The following is a 9,412-nucleotide window of genomic DNA, read 5'->3' on the forward strand; positions in this document are numbered from 1 at the left end:
GATACTGTACATTGTTAAAGAACAAGCTGGGGTAACTTATAAGGGAAGAGAATCTGGAAAAGAGCATATATATAATATGTATGTGAAGAAAGTGAAAGTGTTAGTCACTCAGTCGTGTCCAACTCTTTGCGACCCCATGGACTATAGCCCACCAGGCTCCTCTGTCCATGGAATTCTCCAGGCCTGAATACTGGAGTGGGTAGCTGGTCCCTTCTCCAGGGGATCTTCCCAACCCAGGGATCAAACCCAGGTCTCCCTTATTGCAGGCAGATTCTTTACCATCTGAGACACACACACACACACACACACACACACGTAAAACTTCCCAACACACACACACACACACACACACACACACACGTAAAACTTCCCAACCCAGGGATCAAACCCAGGTCTCCCTTATTGCAGGCAGATTCTTTACCATCTGAGAGACACACACACACACACACACACGTAAAACTGAATCTCTGTGCCGATTCTTTACCATCTGAGCCACACACACACACACACACGTAAAACTGAATCTCTGTGCTTTATACCTGAAATAAACATGACATCATAACTCAACTTCAGGTGTTGTTTAAAAATGGGATTTCTCTGGCAGTCCAATGACTAGGACGGCGCGATTCCAATGCAGGTCCTGCAGGTTTGATCCCTGATCTGGGAACTCGGGTCCCACGTGCACACAGAGTGGCCAAAATATTTAAAAAAAGAAAGAAGTTGAAAGAACTTTTTCCCCCAGCAATATGACTGATAAGGACCCATTGAAAACTACTTAAATTTCCAAAATACCTATCAAGAACCATTTTTTAAAAATATTGGTTAGCTGCAAAATAATTAAGAATTTTCAAAAGCTAAATAATTTGGCCACATAAAATTAAGTTAGAAATCAATAAAGAAAGATCCTTCAATATCCCAAATATCTGGCAGTGAAATGACTCACAAGGGAAAGAACAAATCTAAAGAGAAGTTAGAATGTAATTTGAAATGAATTTTTAAAAAACTAGAATTTGTGGGTTCTTGCTAAAGCAGTAGTTAGAGGGTAACTTGTAGCTTTAAATGTCTGTATTAGAAAGGAAAGGAGGTTTCAGATCAGTGACCTCAGTTCCCACTTTAAGAAGCATTGAAACGAGAGTAAAGTAAGTCCAAAGTAAGCAGAAGAAAAGGAATAATAAAGGTCAAACTGGCAACCAGTGAAATGAAAGAGAAAGATTAATGCAGAAGCTTGTTCTCTGGGAAAATCAGTAAAATTGATAAATCTCCAGCCAGATTAGTGAGGAGAAAAAACCAGGTACCTATATAAGGAGTGAGCGAGGCAACATCACTGAAGATTCTGTAGATAGTAAATTAATAGGGAGTATTAGGAACACCTTTGAACTAATTTAAGAACATAGGTGAAACTGATCAATTTCTTGAAAGACACAAATTACCACAGCTCACCCAAGAAGAAATAGGCAAAGCCTTTCTATAACCCCTGTGACTTCAGTGGTGAGTTTCAGCAAACATTTGAAGAAATAATACCAGTTCTACACAAATTCCACCACGCATTCTATGGGGTCAGCATTACCCTGGTTTCAAACTTAGCTACGTATCCTGGCCAGGCAAAAAGCTGCAAAACAAATATTCTTTATGAACATAGGTGCAAAAACTTGGAGCAAAAGTTTAGTGAATTAAAACCTGTGATATGATAAAAAAAAATGTAATATGTCATGGTCATGGGGTTTATACCAGGAATGCAGGGTTCATTAAACATTCACATAATCGTTGGAATCAGTACTAGAAAGGTATTTGATAAAATCCGCTGTCGCAGAGTTGGACATGACTAAGCGACTAACACTTTTCACTTTCACACAATCTACTTCTGGTAAAAAAAAAAATCTGGCAAACTAGAAATAAAAGGACTTTCCCCAATATCAGGGAGAAATTGGGGATGTCTTTTAATCATTGTATTGGAGATTCTAGACTGCAGCCAGACAAGAAACAGAATTAAGAACATGCAAATTGGAAAAAAAAATTGTTTTCTTTTTCACAGATGACATTATCATTTATGTAGAAAATTCAATGAAATTTATAAAAAGGTATTAGAACTAATAAGTGAGTGTATCGAGGCTGCAGGATGTAAAGTAATGAGCAAAGATCAATTATATTTCTATATGTTAGCAATGAACAGTTGGAAAGGGAAATGAAAAACATTTACAAATAGCATAAAAAAATAAGGTAGTTTGGAATAAAAAATGTGAAAGACCAGTTGTTGCAACCCCATGGACTGACTGTAAGCCCACCAGGCTCCTCCGTCCATGGGATTCCTCAGACGAGAATGCTGGAGGGGGTAGCCTTTTCCTTTTCAGGGGATCTTCCCGACCCAGGGACTGAACACACGTCTCCTTCGCTAGCAGGCAGATTCTTCACCTCTGAGTCACCAGGGAAGCCCTAGACGTAGAACTATCAAAGACCTAAGGGAACAGGGCTATGTTATACCTTGTTCATGGTCAGAAGACTCAATATTGTTCAGCTGTCATTCCAAAATACAGATTCACCGTAGATTCAGTACAACCCCAGCAGGCTACTCCGTGTCTGTGTGTAAACTGACAAGCTGATTTTAAAATTTTTGCAGAATTGCAGAGGACCTAGAATAGCCTCCAGGGCTGGTTTAGAACTTGACAGTACAACACCCCAATCTTTCTCCCTCAACGTGGTCTTCACCACCAGTCCAAGCAGGAAGTCAGGAGGTGGTGGTCTTCAGTGAGTCCCATTGTGATCTATAGGGAAGCCTGCTGTCAGAAAGGAAGTCTTGTAATAAGGAACTTAGTTTAAGAGGTGCCAGTTACTGGTGGGGGCTTCCCAGATGGTGCAGTGGTAAAGAATCTGCCTGCCAACATGGGAGACTCCGGAGATCCCCTGGAGCTGGAAATGGCAACCCACTCCAATTTCTTGCCTGGGAAATCCTGTGGACAGAGGAGCCAGGTGGACTATGGTCCATGGGGTCACAGTCAGACACGACTGAGCGCACACGCATGTAGTTAACACTGGAAATAAGATTTATTGCTGTTAATTCGTTGGAATAATTTGTGATTGACTAGTTTTTCCAAACTGTATCTGCTGGTTAATACCATTTTCAACTGTTTTCCATGTAAAGTTAAATATTTGGTATAAAAGGGATTTTAAAAGGCTGAGTGGAGGAATTTATGTCAATCAGAAAACAGACTTATAGATCTTTTTTTTTTTTTTTTTTAATTTTTTTTTATTTTTATTTTTTTTTTATGCTTTGAATCAGCCATGGATTTACATGTATTCCCAATCCCGATAGACTTATAGATCTTTAAGAAACTAGTGTCAGGAGGTTTCTGGAAAGAAAGAGATTACCAAGCCAGTCTACTTAAGTTTGAAGCATGGGCATCAGTAACATGGCAACCAACCAGAAAAGCCAAGCTATACACGTCCCTATTTGAGCTAAGATTGTGCTCAAATTCTTTCAGTGTAATTTACCAGGACTTGGGGATCAGAAAGACCACTGCAAGCGTATTCTTGAGAATCCAGATGAGAGGGAAAAGGCTTATTCTTTGGGTGCTAAGTTACTGCTATCTGGATCTTCATAAATCAAACTGAATTATTTAGCAGGAAGCCGAGAGTGACCCACCCATTTCTGAAGAAGTGACCAGAAATCAGAGATGTTTATTTTCAGCTCTTATAATTGAAGAAATGTTTATCTTTTTTGGTTGCCCGAGGTTGAAGTTTTTTCCCCTCCTGTTGTGTTCCCTATGAACCCATGAGTCATTTTTACCACCAAACTCCTGGATTCTCCAGAGACAGTCAAAAGGATATCAAAGTAAAATATGTGAATACATAGTCATGTATGTTTATTACATAATACAAATATTTGTCTATTATACATCATGAATATAATACATAATATATAATTATAATAGTATACAATATTTATATAATAGGGGTCACAAAGAGTCAGACATCAGTTCAGTCCAGTCGTTCAGTTGTGTCTGACTCTTTGTGACCCCATGGACTGCAGCACACCAGGCCTCTCTGGCCATCACCAACTCCCAGAGTCTACTCAAACTCCTATCCGTTGAGTCGTTGATGCCATCCAGCCATCTCGTCCTCTGTCAACCCCTTCTCCCACCTTCAATCTTTCCCAGCATCAGGGTCTTTTCAAATGAGTTAGTTTTTCTCATCAGGTGGCCAAAGTATTGGCGTTTGAGCTTCAGCATCAGTTCTTCCAGTCAATGTTCAGGACTGATTTACTTTAGGATGGACTGGCTGGGTCTCCTTAGGAACTAAATAAAAACAATACCATAAGTGTGTGTGTGTGTGTGTGTGTGTGTGTGTGTCTCTGGAGAATCCAGGAAGCTTGGTGGTGAAAATGACTTTTGGGTTTAGAGACAACATACCAGGAGAAAAAAACTCCAACCTCGGGCAACAGAAAAACAAGACAGACATTTCTTCAATTAGACGAAAATAAACATCTCTGATCCCTGGTTGTTTCTTCAGAAATGGGTGGGTCTCTCTTGGCTTCCTGCTAAATAATTTAGTTTGATCTATGAAGAGTATTTTGAATTGTGGTGCTGGAGAAGACTCTTGAGAGTCCCTGGGGCTGCAAGGAGATCAAACCAGTCAATCCTAAAGGGAATCAGTCCTGAGTGTTCATTGGAAGGACTGGCGCTAAAGCCAAAACTTCAGTACTTTGGCCACTTGATGTGAAAAGCCAATTCATTGTAAAAGACCCTGATGCTGGGAAAGATTGCAGGCAGGAGGAGAAGGGGACAACAGAGGATGAGACGTTTGGATGGCATCGTCGACTCAGTGGGCATGAGTTTGAGCAAATTCCGGGAGATAGTGAAGGACATGGAAGCCTGGTGTGTTGCAGTCCATGGGGTCTCAAAGGGTTGGACACGACTTAGACTGAACAGCTACATGAAGAATATTATTAATACAGATCTTCTTTGACTTATGATGGAGTTACATCCTGATAAGCCCATTATAATGTGAAATTATTTTAAGTTGAAGATGTATTTAATACACCTCACCCACCAAACACACATCACAGCTCACCCTAGCCTACCTTAAACATGCTCAGGACACAAATTAGCCCACGGTCAGGCAGAATTACCTAACACAAAGCCTGTTACATAATGGTGCTGGCAGCCTCGTAAAATCCGTTACAGACTGTACTGAAAGTGGAGAGCACAGGGGCTGGGTAGAGCGCCGTTGTCTCTTTAACGGCGGCTCACCCTCGCGGCGGCGGGGCTGGCCAGGAACTGCCCCGTGTCACGAGAGACAGCCTTGCTTCATGCACACCGCTAGCCCGGGAAAAGATGAAAACTCAAAGTGTGGTTTCTACTGAGCGTGTTTCACCTTCACACCATCGGACAGTTGGAGAATCCTAAGTCGAGACATCGGAGGGACCATCTGCTTTCTCGTGATGAACTGGCTCCTGCAGTTAGGAGTCTAAGTCCTGCAACTTCTGCATCCGCAGGCTGTAGACCCGGGAGAACGGGTGCAGTCCTTCCACGTCTGAAGACCCGGGGACCAGGGGAGGGCAGAGACTGTGCCCCGACTCAGCAGTCGGCGTGCCAGCCACTCCTTCCTTGGCTTTTCTGTGCTATTCAGGCCCTCAGGGGCGGGACGAGGCCCACACACCCTCCAGTCTCCCTGGCGGCTCAGTGGTAAAGAATCTGCCTGCCAATCAATGCAGGAGATGCAGGTTTGATCCCTGGGTTGGGAAGATCCCCTGGGGGTGGAAATGGCAACCCATTCCTGTATTCTTGCCTGGGAAATCCCATGGACACAGGAGCCTGGCAGTCTGTGAAATCACCAAAGGGTTGGACACAGCTTAGCAACTCAAGAGCACCCGCACTGAGAAGGTTAATCTGCTTTACTGAGTCTGCTGATTCAAATGCTAAGCTCACCTAGGAAGCCCTTCCCAGACAGCCCTAGAGACAACATTGAGCCAAGTATCCGGATACCCCGTGATCCAGCCTGGTTGGCACATGAAGTTGGCCCTCACACCCATGGTTGCTGTGGTCTGCTGGAACACTTGTGGAGGCCTGGTTTGCACTCTGGCTCCTGGTGCTGCAGGAGGAAGAACGGATCTGACTGTGTTGGCTGTTTCTTTCGCCCTTGTGTTTTGTTTTTGCTACAAGTTAATCACCAAAGGGATGATGCCTATAAGCTTAAATTATACATAACGGCCCATCTCTGGGAACGCTGCCTCCCAGGTCGTGAGTATTCAGTTAAGTAACTTTGTTTAGCTCCCAGGAAACATCCTAACAAGGCCCACCTGTGGCTGGGAGGAGGGGCTTAACCATCCCTTCCAGGGGCCAGGAAGTGGGACCCAGGGAAAACAGGACTGCTCGACTTTGCTCCCACCCACTTAGTAAGAAGCCCGAATCTAACAGGCAAGATGGTTCTGTGGGGCGTGAACCCCCCACCCTGTCGGCCTGCTGGCGTTCCAGGCAGACTCGTCCTTCCCGGCCCCGCCAGCTGCCCTCCTGCCTGACCAGCCTGTGGTGCGGCGGGCGGTAGGAGCTTGGACTCGGCAACCCTGGGGGCTGTCAGAACAGAAGAAGTCGGTGACTTGGCTCCTTTTGAGGAAAAGACGCTTCAGGAAGACGGTTGTCCCTGCCTCGACCCGCTCTCGGCTCAAGCTGAGCCGGTAAGTAAGTGCTGCGGCCTGACGGGAGGGCGTCTCTGGTCAGCCCGCGCCTTCCCCGGGACGGAAGGCCTGCAGACCCCTTCCCGGGCCTGCTCTCCTGCCCCCCACCCACGGGGCCCCCCGACCAGCATATGAAGCCACTGCCCGACAGGACAGCAGCTCTCTTTGGAAAGAGCTTGATAGGAGTGGGTTTCCTCCAGGGGTGAACACTTTTCTCCGGAGAAGGCACTGCTTTATAGAAACAACCGTTGCCTTAAACAGGCCCGGGCCCCGTTTGCAGAGCAGCGGCTTCTGCGTTAGTTACTGCAGTGGAGGGACTCGGTTTAGGACGGGAGGACTCACGGGGAGAGGGGGCTGGGCGTGGGGTCGGACTGAATTCTTTCTCTTTTTATCCCCCTTAGGGCTGTGAGCTGGAGGAGCTGCTGAAGTCCGTGCCCAGCACCTGAGCACCGTCAGCAGGAAGGCCTCGGCGAGCAGCTAAGATGGAGAGATATCTGGGCTCTGGGAATCGCGGTTATCGCTCCGGGAGCTCCTTCCAAGGAGCAAACAGGCAGAAAAAGGCATGTTCTGGAGACTTCTTCATTTCTTTCAACTAATGATGTTAAGTGGAACCCTTTCCTTTTACTGGTGAAGCGCTCACAGCTGGGTCTCGTTTCAGATAACGATTGGCAGCCTTCAGGCCCCCGGTCCTGTAAATCTTACTGAGTCTCTCGGTTTTTAGGCCAAACGGCCTGACAGTCTTCAGGCAAGGGACCCAGATAAAGTTGGGAGGCTTGAGAATGTAGGGCAGGCTCTTAGTTCTCAAGCAGCCAGAGTTCATCATGTTTTGCTTTTTGGTGTTTTTTAGCCTCTGACAAGGTTCGGTCTTCGCTCCTGAGGGTCAGCTGTGGGCAGGGGATGGCTCCGAGCTTCCCAGACTTGTCTCTGTGTCTCAGTTGGTCAGCTCTGCCCCTGTTTCACTTCGAATCCATTCCGAAGTTCTCAGAGTTAAAGTACCAGCCAGTATACTTGATTTCATAGTAAGAGCTGACATTCACCGCGCACTGTGTTCGGGCAGGCTGAGCATTCTGTGTAGGTTCCGTCCCCAAGTGCTCGCTAAGGGCTTCTTTTACATTGAGGTCTAGTTGATTTTCAATGTTAGTTTCAGGCGTACAGAAAAGTGAGTCTGTTATTTATGTGTGTATATATATACACATATACACACATACTTTTTTTCCAGATTCTTTTCCCTTGTAGGTTATTATGAATTGAGTATAGTTCCCTGTGCTATGCAGTCGATCTTCGTTAGTTATTTTATATATAACAGTGTGTGTCTGTTAATCCCAAACTCCTAATTTCTTCCTCCCTCCCAACCTTTACCCTTTGGGAACCATGAGTTTGTTTTCTGTGTCTGGCCCACTAAAGACTCTTAAAGCAAGTGTTACTCACATTTTGCATGGAAGGCTAGAGAAATTAAGTAATCTTCCTGAGGCCAGTAGCTAAGCAAGCAGTGAAATCAAAATTGCAAGTGACGTTTGATTGTGTAGCTGGAGGTTTTAAACAAATTCCCTTATTCACATTTGAGACTGGGAGAACAAAAAGGAACGATCTCAGTTATCCATTGCAAGGTCGCAAATCACCCCCAAAACCTGCCGGAGGTCTCCGTTCTCCTGAGGGTGAGATGGGTGGACGCCACAGTAGGGTCACCCCACGGCTGGCCGTCGGTTCAGGTCACTGGCTTGGGGGTCCGCTAGAGGGTCCGCTGGGGTCAGCCGGACGCCTCAGTCCTCTCCCACACGGACCTCTTGTGTGTCTGCTTGGCTTCCTCAGAGCATGGCGGCTGGCCTTTAAGAAGGAACATTCCAAGAAGACAGCTGCTTCTTGGCCTTTTGGCTAAGGTCAAGTGTAACGTGCGGCTTCCCTGCTGGCTCGGTGGTGAGGAGTCTGCCTGGCACTGCACGAGAGGTTCAATCTTTGGTTCGAGAAGATTCCCCTGGGGTAGGAAATGGCAAGCTGCTCCGGTATTCTCGCCTGGAAACTTCCACGGCCAGACGATGCTGGTGGGCTACAGTCCAGGGGGTTGCAAAGAATCGGACACGACTGAGTGAAAACACCCACACACAGTCTCTCTCCCCCCAGGACGACAAGCCCCACTGTGACAGCCTTGTGAAACCTGCACTTCTCACATCCTTGCTAACGGCCCGACGGCCAAGGCTGGTCTCATGGCCAAGCCCTGTGTCAGTGCGGGACCCTTGACCAGGGCATGGATCTTGGGAGCTGGGGTTCACTGGGGTCGGGATGGGGGTCACCAGTAACAGAGGGACTGTAGGCATGGTGGGATACTATTTTTCCTCTCTTTTTTTTTCTCTTTTGCCTGAAGAGCATCTTTCTTTTCCTTCCAGGCTAATAGCAAAGGTCACCAATTAGCATGTCATGTTGTGTTTACAGCCCTTTGCATGTAAGTGTTGAAATTTTGAACAATGATGTTCAGGCTCTCAAAATGATGGGTGACTGGTCTCTTCATTTATTAGTTTAACGTTTCCTGCTTCCAAGGTGCTGTCGTCTGGGGAGAGCTTACTAACACACTTAAAACCTTGGCGATAGGTGGTGTTATCTCTACAGGTGAGGTGGTGCCGTCACCTGGCTGAGCTCGCACACCTGCAGATCAGCCTTTGAGCCTCTGCTGGGCTCCAAAGCCACGTTCCTTTCCCCCCCTCGAACCGCCCCCTCCTCGGGTGCCAAACACACACGGGGGGGCTGAGGAAG

At 46.2% G+C, this 9,412-nt stretch overlaps 1 long non-coding RNA gene across 1 annotated transcript; it reads left to right on the top strand.

Annotated features, from left to right (window-relative positions):
- Positions 1-328: 328 nt before the first annotated feature.
- Positions 329-3,217, top strand: LOC122697646. Its single transcript, XR_006342134.1, has 2 exons — positions 329-360; positions 432-3,217. It is a non-coding gene; the product is annotated as an uncharacterized LOC122697646 (long non-coding RNA).
- The last annotated feature ends 6,195 nt before the right edge of the window (positions 3,218-9,412 follow it).

This window comes from Cervus elaphus, chromosome 7 (genome assembly GCF_910594005.1).
Source record: "Cervus elaphus chromosome 7, mCerEla1.1, whole genome shotgun sequence".
Taxonomy (NCBI): domain Eukaryota; kingdom Metazoa; phylum Chordata; class Mammalia; order Artiodactyla; family Cervidae; genus Cervus; species Cervus elaphus.